Raw genomic sequence first — 17101 nt, forward strand, 5'->3', positions numbered from 1 at the left:
GGAGAGGGGCATAGGAATAGGGCCACTGTGCTTGTGTGTGGGAACGTGTGTTGTGTGTGTGTGAGAGTTTTCTCCATCTACTATGTGAGTTTGGGGGAGTGATTTTACTTGCGTGTCTGTGCACCACATGCCTGTCTGGTGCCTGGAGAACCAGAAGAAGGCCTCGGGTCCCTTGGAACTACAGTTATAATTGGTTCTGAGCTGCCAGGTGGGTACTAGGAAGACAAGCCTCACTCTTTGCAAGAGCAACACTGCTTTTCACTACTGAGCTATTGTTCTAGTCCCCCTGACGATTTCTCATTCACTGAGATCATTGAATCAGAGCTGTTGGTGCTCAAGACCCATCTAAGGTCATAGTATCCAGGCCTTAGTCTACATTCAAGAGAATACTTCCTTTTCTCCTTTAGCAGCTACTCATTACCATATGATGCTAGACGCCAAAGATGTACTAGTAAGCAAGAAATACTCCTGATGGCACTTACTGTATAGTCAGAGTGGTGCAAAATACCAATAGGACTCAGCTGATGGATTGCACGCATAAGCAGAGCTGTCTTTAATCTCTTCCCATAAGATATATTTTGCAATTGAAAACTTCATTTAGTATAAACTATTTGACCCTGCAATTCAAATTCTAGCATTTATTCTTATTTGTGTGTGCACATGTATGCAATTATAATATGATGAGGTAATATTTATGACAAATTACTTGTCAATCTAATGCTTACAGCAACAAATGACTAGAGGTTAAAGTCTTCCAATAGGTGTTGGATTAAATACACCAGGTACAGCCACATGATAGAATTCTTTTTTGTGTTTGTAAAGCACACCCAGGCATGGCGGTGATTACCTGCCAGCCCAGCATTTGGGTAGTGGAGGCAGGAAGATCAAGAATCAAGGTCATTTTTGGCTACATGGTGAGTTGCAGGCTAACCGTGACTACAGGAGACTCTGTCATAAAAAAAAAGAATGTGGAGAGGAGAAGATAAAAAGGATATTCTCTGTGTGCATGCATGTGTGTGAATATATGTATGTGCATGTGTGCATATGTGCATGTGTATGTGCATGTGTGTGTGCACATTTGTGTATGTGGGTACATGTGTACTGTGCATTTGTGTGCATGTGTGTCATGTGCATGTATATGTATGTGTGCACTTGTGTGTGTGTGGGTGCATGTATGTGTGTCTACATGTATGGGTGTGTATGTGTGTGTCCATGCACATGTGGGCCCACACATGCTAGAATGTGCATGTAGAGATCAGAAGACCTTTGAGACCTTGACTTTTCCTTCTGTCCATTACAGGAATTGAATCCATGTTGTCAGGTTTGCAGCAGACATGAAGACATGTACACATACACACACACACACACATTCACACACACATATTCACACACATGTAAACACACATGTATGCACATATACACACACATATGTACACACACAAATTCAGCAGGTGAATTTACCACTGAGCAATCATTTTTATTTAGCTTTTAAAGAGGCGAGGACAGAAGCAAACTGAAGTGTGTGCCCTGATGGGGTGGGAGCAGTCACATGGTTTATCTGTTGTTCTTGTGGGGTGATATTGCCAGGTTCATTATTCTCGGGACCTCCAATTCTTCAAGAGGCTGAACATATCATGCTTGAAAAAGCATGTGACTTATAAATGGTGGCATGGAGTTAAAAGAAAAAACAAGCAACAACAAAACAAAAACAGAAACAAACAACAGAAGCCATCCTGTTAGATGAAGTAGACACATGGCCATGCCCTAGCTGATCCTGATCATGTGTGATCCTATCATGGAGGCTCTAACACCCACCAGGAAGCTACTGTCATCAATCAGGAGAGAGGCGACAAGAGTCACTTAGGTCTGAGGTGACAGGATGGAAGGCAGGAGCAAATGTAGAAGATAGAGACTGATGTGCATGCTCTGGGTGTGGTAAAATGAAAATGGGGATGTGATGCCAATTGGATGCAGGAGCTAAGGGACAAAAACATGGACAACATCTGCATATTTGAGCTTAAAAGGTTTGTAGATGGGCTGGAGAGATGGCTCAGCAGCTAAGAACACTGCTCTTCCAGAGGTCCTGAGTTTAATACTCAACAACCACATGGTAGCTCACAATCTGTAACGAGATCTGAGCTGATGCTCTCTTCTGGCATGAAGGTGTACATGCAGATAAAGTGTTTATATACATAAAATAAATAAATCATTTTTAAAAAAAGGTTTGTAGAATGGAATGGCTTGAAAACAAAATGGAGTAAGAATGGCTTTGACAGCAAGGAGACTTCAATGCTCATTTCCCTGTCACCATCTTCACTGATTTGTTTTAACAATCACAAAATATTCATGTTAGTACCTATCTTATGGTGTACATACTAATCAATACTTTTTTTTTTTAGAAAAAGAGATTTGTTTACTCATTTTATATTAACGAGTGCACTGTTGTGGTCTTCAGACACACCAGAAGAGGGCACTGGAACCCATTACAGATGGTTGTGAGCCACCATCTGGTTGCTGGGAATTGAACTCAGGACCTCTGGAAAAGCAATCAGTGCTCTTAACCGCTGAGCCATCTCTCCAGTCCACTAATCACAATACTAAAAATAAAGGTCATTGTTGCTCTCAGTGCTGGGTTCTGATTCTAAGCCTTGAGCATGCAAGACATAAGCTGCAACCCCAGCACTTCGGTGGTAGTATTACAGATATTTGCTATGCTTCACTCTCTAGCATCCTTTTCCTGTTTAACAGCCAAGTGGAGGTCACTCCATCTCCTTGGCAACAGCTCTAGGTTCAGGTACATTTCCTGATCAATACTAGCCTAGAAGATCAATTCTGGCACTGCCATTGGAACTGAACAGGGGCAGCCTGAACTATTGCAGCCATCTGTGTAGACTGAGGAGAACAAATCTGAGACAAAGCCGACAGAGATCACATACTGATAAGGAGAAAGAAGTCAGGACTTGGTCGAAGAATTAATACCTGAGTCTGGCGTTCCCAGATTACACTTGAACTGGTATATTCCTTTTCTTCAAAATGTGCATTTTAGCAAACAAACACGTGGTTCTACAGGAAGGACACCACTAAGTGGTAGTTACGTCTGTGTAACATTAATAAATATCTACCGGAAACAAGTTAAAGGTGGAAATCTTGGTTTAGATCTCAGCTCATCCTTGTGGATAAGCGGTGGCATCGCCGTTCAGCCCGTGGTGGCAGGAGCCTATGGAAAAGACTGTCCACATGGTGGTGGACTAGGAAGCAAGAAGCACAACAGGAACTAGGTGCACCAACCTTCATGACCTGCTGACCTACATCTACCAACTAGGCTCTACCTCCATTTTCCAGAATAACTCTTCTAGCTGAGAAGCAAGTGTGTGAGTGTTCACAGGTCAGTGGGGACTGTTTGGTTATGTCAGATTCAGAGCATAATATATTGTAGCCTGGGTAGCTTTAACCATCATTTTTGACAGTCTAGAGGCTGTCATCTGAGAGGCAGGCCTCATATGAGGAACTGTGTGAATCATGTTGGCCACTGGGCATGCCTGTTGCTGCTGCTGGTGATGGCGGTGGTGGTGGTGCTAGTGATGGTGGTGGTGGTGGTGGTGGTGGTGCTGGTGCTGGTGCTGCTGGTGGTGCTGGTGGTGGTAGATTTTCTTGGTTGCCATTTGGTAAAGGAGATCCCACTCCACCATGGGTAGCACCATCCCTGTGAAGGTGGTCCTAAACTATGGAAAGAAGGAAGCTGTGTGTAAGCCAGCCCGTGAGCCAGCGAGTAAGCACCATTTTCCATGGTTCCTGCTGTACTTCTTTGGCTGTGAAGTGACCTCCTTGGTCAGAGGTGATGCTGTGTAGATTAGTAAGCAGGCCTGCCTTCCGGTTCCTGCTTGAGTTCCGTCAATGGTGGGATGGGTCCTAGGATTATTTTTTTTATTTATTTATTTTTAATAATTAATAGGGTTTATTCAAAACAATTTTGTAGTGAATCCTAAAAACAAAACAAAAATTGTCATGTATTAGTCAGGTCTGATGGCTCATGCTTGTAACTGCAGCACTCAGGAGGTGAATGCAGGGGGGTCGGGAGCTCAAGGCCAGATTATGCTATGTAGTGAGTCAGAGGCTGGGCAAGGTTCCAAGAGACCCCCATCTCTATAAAGCAAACAGACAAACAAAACAAAACAAAACAAAACCCAAAACAAACAAACAAAAAAACCCCACCCCATCATGTCCTGGTTCCATGAGAGACACTACTGGTCTTGTTGGGCTCAGGGGGGCCCAGACAACAGGATTTTTTTTTAATTTATTTAATACTTAATAATAATTCTTTGGTTTCCGGGCAAACATCCCCCTCCCCCCTCCCCTTCCTTATGGGTGTTCCCCTCCCAACCCTCCCCCCATTGCCGCCCTCCCCCCAACAGTCTAGTTCACTGGGGGTTCAGTCTTAGCAGGACCCAGGGCTTCCCCTTCCACTGGTGCTCTTACTAGGATATTCATTGCTACCTATGAGGTCAGAGTCCAGTAGTGCATAGTCTTTAGGTAGTGGCTTAGTCCCTGGAAGCTCTGGTTGCTTGGCATTGTTGTACATATGGGGTCTCGAGCCCCTTCAAGCTCTTCCAGTTCTTTCTCTGATTCCTTCAACGGGGGTCCTATTCTCAGTTCAGTGGTTTGCTGCTGGCATTCGCCTCTGTATTTGCTGTATTCTGGCTGTGTCTCTCAGGAGAGATCTACATCCGGCTCCTGTCGGTCTGCACTTCTTTGCTTCATCCATCTTGTCTAATTGGGTGGCTGTATATGTATGGGCCACATGTGGGGCAGGCTCTGAATGGGAGTTCCTTCAGTCTCTGTTTTAATCTTTGCCTCTCTCTTCCCTGCCAAGGGTATTCTTGTTCCCCTATTAGAGAAGGAGTGAAGCATTCACATTTTGATCATCCGTCTTGAGTCTCATTTGTTCTAGGCATCTAGGGTAATTCAAGCATTTGGGCTAATAGCCACTTATCAGTGAGTGCATACCATGTATGTCTTTCTGTGTTTGGGTTAGCTCACTCAGGATGATATTTTCCAGTTCCAACCATTTGCCTACGAATTCCATAAAGCCGTTGTTTTTGATAGCTGAGTAATATTCCATTGTGTAGATGTACCACATTTTCTGTATCCATTCCTCTGTTGAAGGGCATCTGGGTTCTTTCCAGTTTCTGGCTATTATAAATAAGGCTGTTATGAACATAGTGGAGCACATGTCTCTTTTATATGTTGAGGCATCTTTTGGGTATATGCCCAAGAGAGGTATAGCTGGATCCTCAGGCAGTTCAATGTCCAATTTTCTGAGGAACCTCCAGACTGATTTCCAGAATGGTTTTACCAGTCTGCAATCCCACCAACAATGGAGGAGTGTTCCTCTTTCTCCGCATCCTCGCCAGCATCTGCTGTCACCTGAGTTTTTGATCTTAGCCATTCTCACTGGTGTGAGGTGAAATCTCAGGGTTGTTTTGATTTGCATTTCCCTTATGACTAAAGATGTTGAACATTTCTTTAGGTGTTTCTCAGCCATTCGGCATTCCTCAGCTGTGAATTCTTTGTTTAGCTCTGAACCCCATTTTTTAATAGGGTTATTTGTCTCCCTGCGGTCTAACTTCTTGAGTTCTTTGTATATTTTGGATATAAGGCCTCTATCTGTTGTAGGATTGGTAAAGATCTTTTCCCAATCTGTTGGTTGCCGTTTTGTCCTAACCACAGTGTCCTTTGCCTTACAGAAGCTTTGCAGTTTTATGAGATCCCATTTGTCGATTCTTGATCTTAGAGCATAAGCCATTGGTGTTTTGTTCAGGAAATTTTTTCCAGTGCCCAGATGCTTCCCTAGTTTTTCTTCTATTAGTTTGAGTGTATCAGGTTTGATGTGGAGGTCCTTGATCCACTTGGACTTAAGCTTTGTACAGGGTGATAAGCATGGATCAATCTGCATTCTTCTACATGTTGACCTCCAGTTGAACCAGCACCATTTGCTGAAAATGCTATCTTTTTTCCATTGGATGGTTTTGGCTCCTTTGTCAAAAATCAAGTGACCATAAGTGTGTGGGTTCATTTCTGGGTCTTCAATTCTATTCCATTGGTCTACCTGTCTGTCTCTGTACCAATACCATGCAGTTTTTATCACTATTGCTCTGTAATACTGCTTGAGTTCAGGGATAGTGATTCCCCCTGAAGTCCTTTTATTGTTGAGGATAGTTTTAGCTATCCTGGGTTTTTTGTTATTCCAGATGAATTTGCAAATTGTTCTGTCTAACTCTTTGAAGAATTGGATTGGTATTTTGATGGGGATTGCATTGAATCTGTAGATTGCTTTTGGTAAAATGGCCATTTTTACTATATTAATCCTGCCAATCCATGAGCATGGGAGATCTTTCCATCTTCTGAGGTCTTCTTCAGTTTCTTTCTTCAGTGTCTTGAAGTTCTTATTGTACAGATCTTTTACTTGCTTGGTTAAAGTCACACCAAGGTACTTTATATTATTTGGGTCTATTATGAAGGGTGTCGTTTCCCTAATTTCTTTCTCGGCTTGTTTCTCTTTTGTGTAGAGGAAGGCTACTGATTTATTTGAGTTAATTTTATACCCAGCCACTTTGCTAAGTTGTTTATCAGCTTTAGTAGTTCTCTGGTGGAACTTTTGGGATCACTTAAATAAACTATCATATCATCTGCAAATAGTGATATTTTGACTTCTTCTTTTCCGATCTGTATCCCCTTGACCTCCTTTTGTTGTCTGATTGCTCTGGCTAGAACTTCAAGAACTATATTGAATAAGTAGGGAGAGAGTGGGCAGCCTTGTTTAGTCCCTGATTTTAGTGGGATTGCTTCAAGTTTCTCTCCATTTAGTTTAATGTTAGCAACTGGTTTGCTGTATATGGCTTTTACTATGTTTAGGTATGGGCCTTGAATTCCTATTCTTTCCAGGACTTTTATCATGAAGGGGTGTTGAATTTTGTCAAATGCTTTCTCAGCATCTAATGAAATGATCATGTGGTTTTGTTCTTTCAGTTTGTTTATATAATGGATCACGTTGATGGTTTTCCGTATATTAAACCATCCCTGCATGCCTGGGATGAAGCCTACTTGATCATGGTGGATGATTGTTTTGATGTGCTCTTGGATTCGGTTTGCCAGAATTTTATTGAGTATTTTTGCGTCGATATTCATAAGGGAAATTGGTCTGAAGTTCTCTTTCTTTGTTGGGTCTTTGTGTGGTTTAGGTATAAGAGTAATTGTGTTTCAATTTTGTGGAATAGTTTGGATAATATTGGTATGAGGTCTTCTATGAAGGTTTGATAGAATTCTGCACTAAACCCATCTGGACCTGGGCTCTTTTTGGTTGGGAGACCTTTAATGACTGCTTCTATTTCCTTAGGAGTTATGGGGTTGTTTAACTGGTTTATCTGTTCCTGATTTAACTTCGGTACCTGATATTTGTCTAGGAAATTGTCCATTTCCTGTAGATTTTCAAGTTTTGTTGAATATAGGCTTTTATAGTAAGATCTGATGATTTTTTTTAATTTCCTCTGAATCTGTAGTTATGTCTCCCTTTTCATTTCTGATTTTGTTAATTTGGACACACTCTCTGGGTCCTCTCGTTAGTCTGGCTAAGGGTTTATCTATCTTGTTGATTTTCTCAAAGAACCAACTTTTGGTTCTGTTGATTCTTTCTATGGTCCTTTTTGTTTCTACTTGGTTGATTTCAGCTCTGAGTTTGATTATTTCCTGCCTTCTACTCCTCCTGGGTGTATTTGCTTCTTTTTGCTCTAGAGCTTTTAGGTGTGCTGTCAAGCTGGTGACATATGCTCTTTCCTGTTTCTTTCTGCAGGCACACAGCGCTATGAGTTTTCCTCTTAGCACAGCTTTCATTGTGTCCCATAAGTTTGGGTATGTTGTACCTTCATTTTCATTAAATTCTAAAAAGTTTTTAATTTCTTTCTTTATTTCTTCCTTGACTAGGTTATCATTGAGTAGAGCATTGTTCAATTTCCACATATATGTGGGCATTCTTCCCTTATTGTTATTGAAGACCAGTTTTAGGCCGTGGTGGTCTGATAGCACGCATGGGATTATTTCTATCTTTCTGTACCTGTTGAGGCCCGTTTTTTGACCAACTATATGGTCAATTTTGGAGAAAGTACCATGAGGAGCTGAGAAGAAGGTATATCATTTTGCTTTAGGATAGAATGTTCTATAAATATCTGTTAAGTCCATTTGGCTCATGACTTCTCTTAGTCTGTCTACGTCTCTGTGTAATTTCTGTTTCCATGATCTGTCCATTGATGAGAGTGGGGTGTTGAAATCTCCCACTATTATTGTGTGAGGTGCAATGTGTGTTTTGAGCTTTAGTAAGGTTTCTTTTACATATGTAGGTGCCCTTGTATTTGGGGCATAGATATTTAGGATTGAGAGTTCATCTTGGTGGATTTTTCCTTTGATGAATATGAAGTGTCCTTCCTTATCTTTTTTGATGACCTTTAATTGAAAATTGATTTTATTTGATATTAGAATGGCTACTCCAGCTTGCTTCTTCTGACCATTTGCTTGGAAAGTTGTTTTCTAGCCTTTCACTCTGAGGTAGTGTCTGTCTTTGTCTCTGAGGTGTGTTTCCTGTAGGCAGCAGAATGCAGGGTCCTCGTTGCGTATCCAGTTTGTTAATCTATGTCTTTTTATTGGGGAGTTGAGGCCATTGATGTTGAGAGATATTAAGGAATAGTGATTATTGCTTCCTGTTATATTCATATTTGGATGTGAGGTTATGTTTGTGTGCTTTTCTTCTCTTTGTTTTGTTGCCAAGACGATTAGTTTCTTGCTTCTTCTAGGGTATAGCTTGCCTCCTTATGTTGGGCTTTACCCTTTATTATCCTTTGTAGTGCTGGATTTGTAGAAAGATATTGTGTAAATTTGGTTTTGTCATGGAATATCTTGGTTTCTCCATCTATGTTAATTGAGAGTTTTGCAGGATACAGTAACCTGGGCTGGCACTTGTGTTCTCTTAGGGTCTGTATGACATCTGTCCAGGATCTTCTGGCCTTCATAGTTTCTGGCGAAAAGTCTGGTGTGATTCTGATAGGTCTGCCTTTATATGTTACTTGACCTTTTTCCCTTACTGCTTTTAATATTCTTTCTTTATTTTGTGCGTTTGGTGTTTTGGCTATTATGTGACGGGAGGTGTTTCTTTTCTGGCCCAATCTATTTGGAGTTCTGTAGGCTTCTTGTATGCCTATGGGTATCTCTTTTTTTAGGTTAGGGAAGTTTTCTTCTATGATTTTGTTGAAGATATTTACTGGTCCTTTGAGCTGGGAGTCTTCACTCTCTTCTATACCTATTATCCTTAGGTTTGATCTTCTCATTGAGTCCTGGATTTCCTGTATGTTTTGGACCAGTAGCTTTTTCCGCTTTACATTATCTTTGACAGTTGAGTCAATGATTTCTAGGGAATCTTCTGCTCCCGAGATTCTCTCTTCCATCTCTTGTATTCTGTTGGTGAGGCTTCTATCTACAGCTCCTTGTCTCTTCTTTTGGTTTTCTATATCCAGGGTTGTTTCCATGTGTTCTTTCTTGATTGCTTCTATTTCCATTTTTAATTCCTTCAACTGTTTGATTGTGTTTTCCTGGAATTCTTTCAGGCATTTTTGCGATTCCTCTCTGTAGGCTTCTACTTGTTCTCTAAGGGAGTTCTTCACATCTTTCTTGAAGTCCTCCAGCATCATGATCAAATATGATTTTGAAACTAGATCTTGCTTTTCTGGTGTGTTTGGATATTCCATGTTTATTTTGGTGGGAGAATTGGGCTCCGATGATGCCATGTAGTCTTGGTTTCTGTTGCTTGGGTTCCTGCGCTTGCTTCCCGCCATCAGATTATCTCTAGTGTTACTTTGTTCTGTTATTTCTGACAGTGGCTAGACTGTCCTATAAGCCTGTGTGTCAGGAGTGCTGTAGACCTGTTTTCCTGTTTTCTTTCAGCCAGTTATGGGGACAGAGTGTTCTGCTTTCGGGCGTGTAGTTTTTCCTCTCTACAGGTCTTCAGCTGTTCTTGTGGGCCTGTGTCTTGAGTTCACCAGGCAGGTCACTTGCAGGGGAAAAGTTGGTCCTACCTGAGGTTCCGAGGCTCAAGTGTGCTCGTGGGGTACTGCCTAAGTCCTCTCCGCGGTGGCAACAACCGAGAAGATCTGCGCCACTCTTTCTGGGAGCCTCCGTACACCAGGGTTCCAGATGGCGTTTGGTGTTTTCCTCTGGCGTCCGAGATGTGTGTGCAGAGTGCAGTCTCTTCTGGTTTCCCAGGCATGTCTGCCTCTCTGTAGTTTTAGCTCTCCCTCCCACGGGATTTGGGTGCAGAGAACTGTTTATCCGGTCTGTTTCCTTCAGGTTCTGGCGGTGTCTCAGGCGCAGGGGTCCTGCCGCTCCTGGGCCCTCCCCTACCGGAACCCAGAGGCCTTATACAGTTTCCTCTTGGGCCAGGGATGTGGGCAGGGGTGGGCAGTGTTGGTGGTCTCTTCTGCTCTGCAGCCTCAGGAGTGCCCACCTGACCAGGCGGTGAGGTCTCTCTCCCACGGGGTTTGGGAGCAGAGAGCTGCTGCGGGCTGGGATCCGAGGGTCAGGTCCTAGGATTATAAGGTAAATAAACCCCTTTCTTGCTTAGGGAGCTTTTAGTCAGAATGCTTTATTACGACAATAGATATGGAACTAGAACACTCAATTCTAGCATCCTCATATCCTCAGACTCTCTGGTTTCCTAATTTCCTTGGAGATCCTGTGGTTAGGAAACAGTGTGGCTCCTAACAGTTGAGAAGCGTCAGTTCCCATCTGTAACAGCTCCACAGCAGTCTTGGGAGATGACGCTTCCATGTCCGTGAAAACTTAGATACAGCATCAGGTGTGAGCCCAAGGTGAAAGAAAGAGGAGACAAAGAGCGGGGGGGGGGGGGAGAGAGAGAGAGAGAGAGAGAGAGAGAGAGAGAGAGAGAGGCAGACAGGCAGGAGCCAGACTAGAGGGGGAAGAAGTGGGTCAAACGAAGACTGATGCTGTTTTTAGATTCCAGAGCGCAGTCGGGAGGCTTGAGATTTCATATTAACTAAGCGTGCAGGTCAGTGCTGGGGATTCATGCCCCAAAGCATGGAAGCCCGAGAAGATTGAAACATTCGCCCCTCAGACAGACGGATGGACGCCTGCAGAAAAACATCAAAGGGTTAAAGTTGTTCAGCCGGAGAGGGGAGGCCTCTCTGGAGCTTGAGAGGAAGAGAGGGAGGGAAGGAGGGAGAGAGGGAGGGGAGGAGGGAGAGAGGGAGAGAGAGAGAGAGTCCAAGTCCTACTTTTCACATTACCTTCTTGAGAAACTTGACTGACACATGGCAGCAGCTAGAAGAAACTACGTTTTACTGTCATTGGTTGGGTTTGAATTCATTAATAATCTTGAGACAGATCATTTGAGTCCCTAGCTTACCTGGAACTCACTGTCTAGTCCAGGCGAGCCTCAAATTCAGAGATCTACTTGTCTCTGTCTCCTGAGTACTGAGTCTAAAGGTGTGTGTCACCATGCCCAATTGGCTTGATTTGTTTTTCTATTTATTGTTGTTGAGGGAGAGTCTTATGTAGCCCCAGTTGGCCTCAAAATTTTTATGTAGCCGTAGACGACTTTGAACCCCTGATCCTCTGCCCCTGCTTCCCTAGGGCTGGGATTACACGCACATGCCATGATGCGCAGCCTATGTGTTCCGCTTTTAGTGATTGTTTGGGTACTATACCTTGATTTGTGAGGGACATGTGGGAGGTGATTGTAGAGCACTGCCCTCTATGAACAAAAGGAGCTCTGCGGGTTTTATTTAGGAAGCTATAGGTGTTCCCATGGGAAGGGCAGATTCACTTCAGAACTAGTGTGTCCTCCCGAGCCAACAAAGATCAAGGTCATAGCTCAGGAGAGAAAGATGGTGAACACATCGGGAGCTCATGAAGTCCGATACATAAAATGATGGGTGGATCTTTTGAGTACATTCATCGTACATCATAAAGATGTAAGACCTCTGGGAAGGGTCAACTTCCCATCACCAAGTTTAGGGTGGGAAAAGGGAACAGCACTTTGAAGCTGTGTTACTACAGGAGTCGCTCCTCAGAGGACTTTGCTTCTCCGAGTGCCTGTATAATCACCAGCGAGCACTTCTTGAGCTCAGTGGTCTTTATAATCAGGACCAAGTAAAGAGTTTTTTAAACGTAAAGGTAGAATCCTGGACTTGGCAGGTGAACTCTGAGTTATTGGGTTTGGGGTTGGCCCTCACACCTGCGTTTTTAGGAAGTTCTTACATTAATTCCAATGGAGATCTTCCACAGACCACACCTTGGAAAAGATCAGTTACATGATTGCTCTGATGATCTACTAAAATTTCCCCAGTGCTAAGTCCTGTGCTTTGAGTTAGAAAAAGCCCTCACATGGAGCCTGAAGAGTGGCTTTGAGCGTAGAACCGGAAGAGATGACTTCTAACAGAACCGAAAGAGCTGGCTTCTAATGTGGACCCTGAAGAGTGGCTTCTCTCTTGGAGCCTCAAGAGTGGCTTCTCACCTGGAGTGGCTTCTCTCACAAGGTACGGAGTGTGACTTTTTCTCTACGGCACCAGTTACCAGTAATTGGAGAATATCTGTTTGATTAAAAACATATGTAGGAGTCATTCTCCGGATTTATTGAAACGGCAATGTGAAGACTAAATAGTTTCCAGTCAAAAACATGCCTAAATGAGACTGGGTCTCAGTGCCGTGGATCTTGCTTGTCTGGCTTGCATGAAGCCCAGGTTTGATCTCCAGTCCTACAAGACAGTGAAAAACTCCTAACTACTCTAATCAAGACAACATGAAAACAACTGACGATAACCTGGCCTCTGAAGCTCGTTTGCCCAATTTTCAAATCTGAGTTTGTTCACTTACTGGCCTTGAGACCTTGGCTCTGTCATTTTCTCTCCTTGCTCCTCAGTTCTCTCTGGCTGGGTATAGCAAGTGACAGCAGTGAAATGCACTAATGTGTGTAATAAATGCTTAGCATAATACATGCTTAGCGTAGTGCTTGGTGTCTAACAGGAAACAGTGGTTGTTACTTAGAGGCTAAGACAGAACCAAAAACTAGGAAGGTAAGTCTGCGCCGACCCTCACAGTTCCCTCGGTCGAGAACCTTTGCTCTTAGAGGATTGGGTTTTACTAATCGCTAGGGATGGGAAAATTAAGTCTGGAGCTTGTGAGATCTGATGTGGAGGAACCAAGACATTAACATAAAGCCAGGATCCCGGAAGGACAATACTATCCTGCAAATATTATAGGTTATAAAAAGCCCATCTGTAGCATAGAAACACAGAAAGGAAGCTGACTTGTTCTGAGCTGAACTCTGGCTCAAGAGAGGGAAGTTTTTCCTTTAAGAATTCAAAGCCACCATCATGACCCTCTGGTAGGTCCTGGTTTACATAAATAGATCCTGTACAACCTAGAGATTCCCCAGGCTAAGAAATAATATAAACTTTGGTCTGGGCCAATTTTACTGTGTCCGAAACAGACACAGGTTACAGTGGCTTTCCCCAGATGACAGCTCTGTTGAAGATGTCGAAATCTTAAATCCTTTAAGACACGGGGGTTGGGGGAAGTGTGAACAGGAGTCTACAGGCCCAGACGCAGCAGGATTAGACTTTCCAGGACCTTAGATTGTAAACTAGGAGTGTTAAAATGGCTGACGACATAGAACAAGGGTTTTCTTTTTTTTAATTTAGAAAAATAAGTAAAAAAGTCAGTCACATTTTAAATATCAAACAAATAGAATAAAAAGCGTTCATTAAGATTTAGAACTCAACAAACACTAAATAATACCTTAGATATAGCTGAGGAAGAATTTAGAGCTGAAACTGGAAGATTCTCTGGCTAGAGACTCGGTGAAGCCAGACAGGGATGGCAGAAGACAGGAGACTGACGCGGGTGTTTGAGAGCCCTGAGGTGAGACGGTGGTGTCAGCTGGGTGAGGTGTGTTTGAAGAGAGGAGATTAAAATTGAATGAGCACCCAGTAAGGATGTCTTAGCACAGAAATCCCAGCGAATCCCAAGCTAGATAAATAAAAGCGGTCTTTTAGAGATACCCCAGCAGGACTGCGGAGCACTGGGGGAGGGGGTTCATCACAGAGAACGGGGAGGAGTGAGATCGGTATCAGCTGAGGGTGCCATTGAAGGAGCCATGAGGCCCATGAGACAGTGTGCTCCTAAGACTTGCTCCAGGAGCAAACCTGCACAGAGGAAGTTCTGAGTGCGGGGCACATGGAGAGAGCAGCTTCAAAGCAGACAGAGGAGCCAGGAACGATTGTGTCTGTAATGCAACACTGAGGCAGATCATGGCTACACAGTAAGATGCTACTGCAAAACAGGGGGCCCGGGGCACAGCATTGAAAGCAAACAGAGAATTTAGAGCTGATGTGGAAGACCGCTAAGAACGTTTGCAAGAACACAATGAGATGAAATAAATGGACTGTTAACTGAAAAGGCTTTTCCGAAGGATTGTTTTGTGGTGACTGTGGTGTGGAAATGAATCTATTCTGGGGCTCTTTGTTCTCAATTCCAAATGCTGGCTTGTTTTGCTTCTTCTCCCCCCACTCCCTTCTTAATCTTATTTCTAACAGCACAGAGAAGCTTTGCAGCACTCTGATGTGTGCTGAGGTAGTCACTGAATAAATGTTGAGCAAATGCTATAGTTTTACTTTGGATGAAGCATCCCATGTACAACAGTGATATTTTCAAATGGAAATGGATTATATTAACCCACTTCTTTCCCTTTTCATTACTGTCAGATTAGACTGGTCCTGTTCAGTCAGGTTGGTCCCAACAAGAGCACTGTCTAGTCATGAGGAAGAGCCTGAAATCCTGTCTTCGGAGTAGTGATGGAAAGTTGGGGAATATTTGCCCAAGACACTTTGATAAAGAGCCACACACAGCCTGCTAGCAAACGTGAGTGAATCAGAAAGGGCTGGCCCCAGGAAAAAAGCTGAGATGAGCTGGGCACCACTCAACTCGTTCAGCCATTTATCCAGAAACTTTTTTCTTACTGGCCTGTGAATTGAGGACACACTTGGGAGCACAGACAAGAGCTTGTTTTCCAGAGCATCCTCTCTGAGTGTGACCATGAGACAGCTGCCAGGAACTTGGAGTACGGCAGGCAGAGCGCCCGCTCTCGAGCACGTCAACTGTAATGTGAGATACAGAGAAGGCACGAGGGCACAGCTTTAGAAGCATTATATAGTGGAAGGAACATGGCTGCCGCAGGGGAGAGATGGGTAATTAGACAAAAGAGAGAACAGGAATAGCAAGAGGAACAATAATAAAAATGCTGCCAGACTATGAGAAAGTGAAGGAAGAACCTCAAATACACAGTGCTCAGTAAAACATGAGAGGCATTAGGTCGTGAATACAGGTGTGGTGCACACCTTTAATCCCAGAAGAGGCAGGAGGATCTCCAAGTTTGACTGCAGCCTGCTGCAGAGCGAGTTCCAGGACAGCCACAGCCACACAAAGAAACCCTATCTTGAAAAGTATACATACAAACAAACAAGCAAACAGATGACAGGTTTCGAAGACTACGCACTGTGTGATTCCCCAGCTCTTGGCTGTCCTAGAAAAGGCAACACTATAGAGTCAGTAACAGCAGCACTGTTGGTGGAAGTGTGAGCTGGTGGAAAGGAGAGGCAAGACAAAGTGGAACACAATGGGTTTTTAGGGCAGTGCAGCTCTTCTGTATGATGCTGTAAAGACAGATCCACGATGTTATGTATTTGTCAAAACCCACAAAATGCCCAGCACAAAGAGAGGCACTCACACAGCGTGATGGGATCATTAACTACCACTGACCTCTTTTTGCTAATATGAGAGATTGAACGTGTCTTCTTCCAACAGACTCACGTTCAACTTTCACTAAAATGACAGCAAGATTTAAAACAATGAACCTGGGGGTTGGGGATTTAGCTCAGTGGTAGAGCATTTGCCCAGCAAGTGCAAGGCCCTGGGTTCGGGCCCCAGCTCTGAAAAAAAAGAAAAAGGAAAAAAAAAAAAAACCAACCAATGAACCTGAACTCTAGTAACAGCTGAAGAACTGTGCAGGGTCAGTAGATGAGCTAACAGGAAAGGGATTTAATTCAGTGGTGGTTCTGTGGTGGGCTTTTTTTGTATGTGCTGATTTGAATAGGTATGGCCCCTATAGATTCATGTATTTAATGATTGGCCCATGAGGAGTAGCACTATTAGGAGGTGTGGCCTTGGAGTAGGTGTGACCTTGTTAGAGGAAGTGTGTCATTGTAGGAGTGGGCTTTGAGGTCAAGCCCAGCACAGTATGGAAGAGACCCTTCTCCTGGATGCCTATGGAAGACGGTCCCTTCCTTTAGACTGGATCAAGATGTATTACCCCCCAGCTCCTTCTCCAGCACCACATCTGCCTGGATCACACCATGCTTCCTCCCATGATGATAATGGACTAAACCTCTGAACCTGTAGGCCAATTAAATGTCATCCTTTATAAGAGTTGCTTTGGTTATGATGTCTCTTCAATGCAGCAAAACCCTGACTAAAGCACCACAGTAAAGGAAGTTTCCCACTTTTTTTCTTGAAGGGGCTGAGAAGTTACCGGATGTTTAGTTTTCCTGCATGGCCATGTCTGGATGCAAATCAAGGATGTGGGAGTCTTCAAATCCTGCCAGGATTTGACTAAGATGCACTTTTGAAAGATGTGCACTGTCCAGTTATACACGGGACTGTCTGAGAGAAGCCTTACCATGGAGAATCCTGTAACGCCTGGTCCTGAAAGCATCGTTTCCTGGTGACGCTTGCTGTGAATGATACAAGCTTCAGTCAACCCAGTGTCCCTGTGAATCCTGTAAGAGTCTCATGGAGCCTCAGTTGGTTAGTTGTTAGCACTTGGATGCCCAGAAAGGCTTTGCCACGTCCATGGGGCTGAAGCATTGAGGTCCTTGATATGGCAGTGACTATGTCAACAATACACATTCTCCCAGGGCTTCCTCCAGTCAGGGCTTCCTTCACTCCCACAATTGCCCTTGATTAGCCATCATAACCACATGGTAAGTAA

This window comes from Rattus norvegicus, chromosome 9 (assembly GCF_021556685.1).
Source record: "Rattus norvegicus strain SHRSP/BbbUtx chromosome 9, alternate assembly SHRSP_T2T, whole genome shotgun sequence".
Taxonomy (NCBI): Eukaryota; Metazoa; Chordata; class Mammalia; order Rodentia; family Muridae; genus Rattus; species Rattus norvegicus.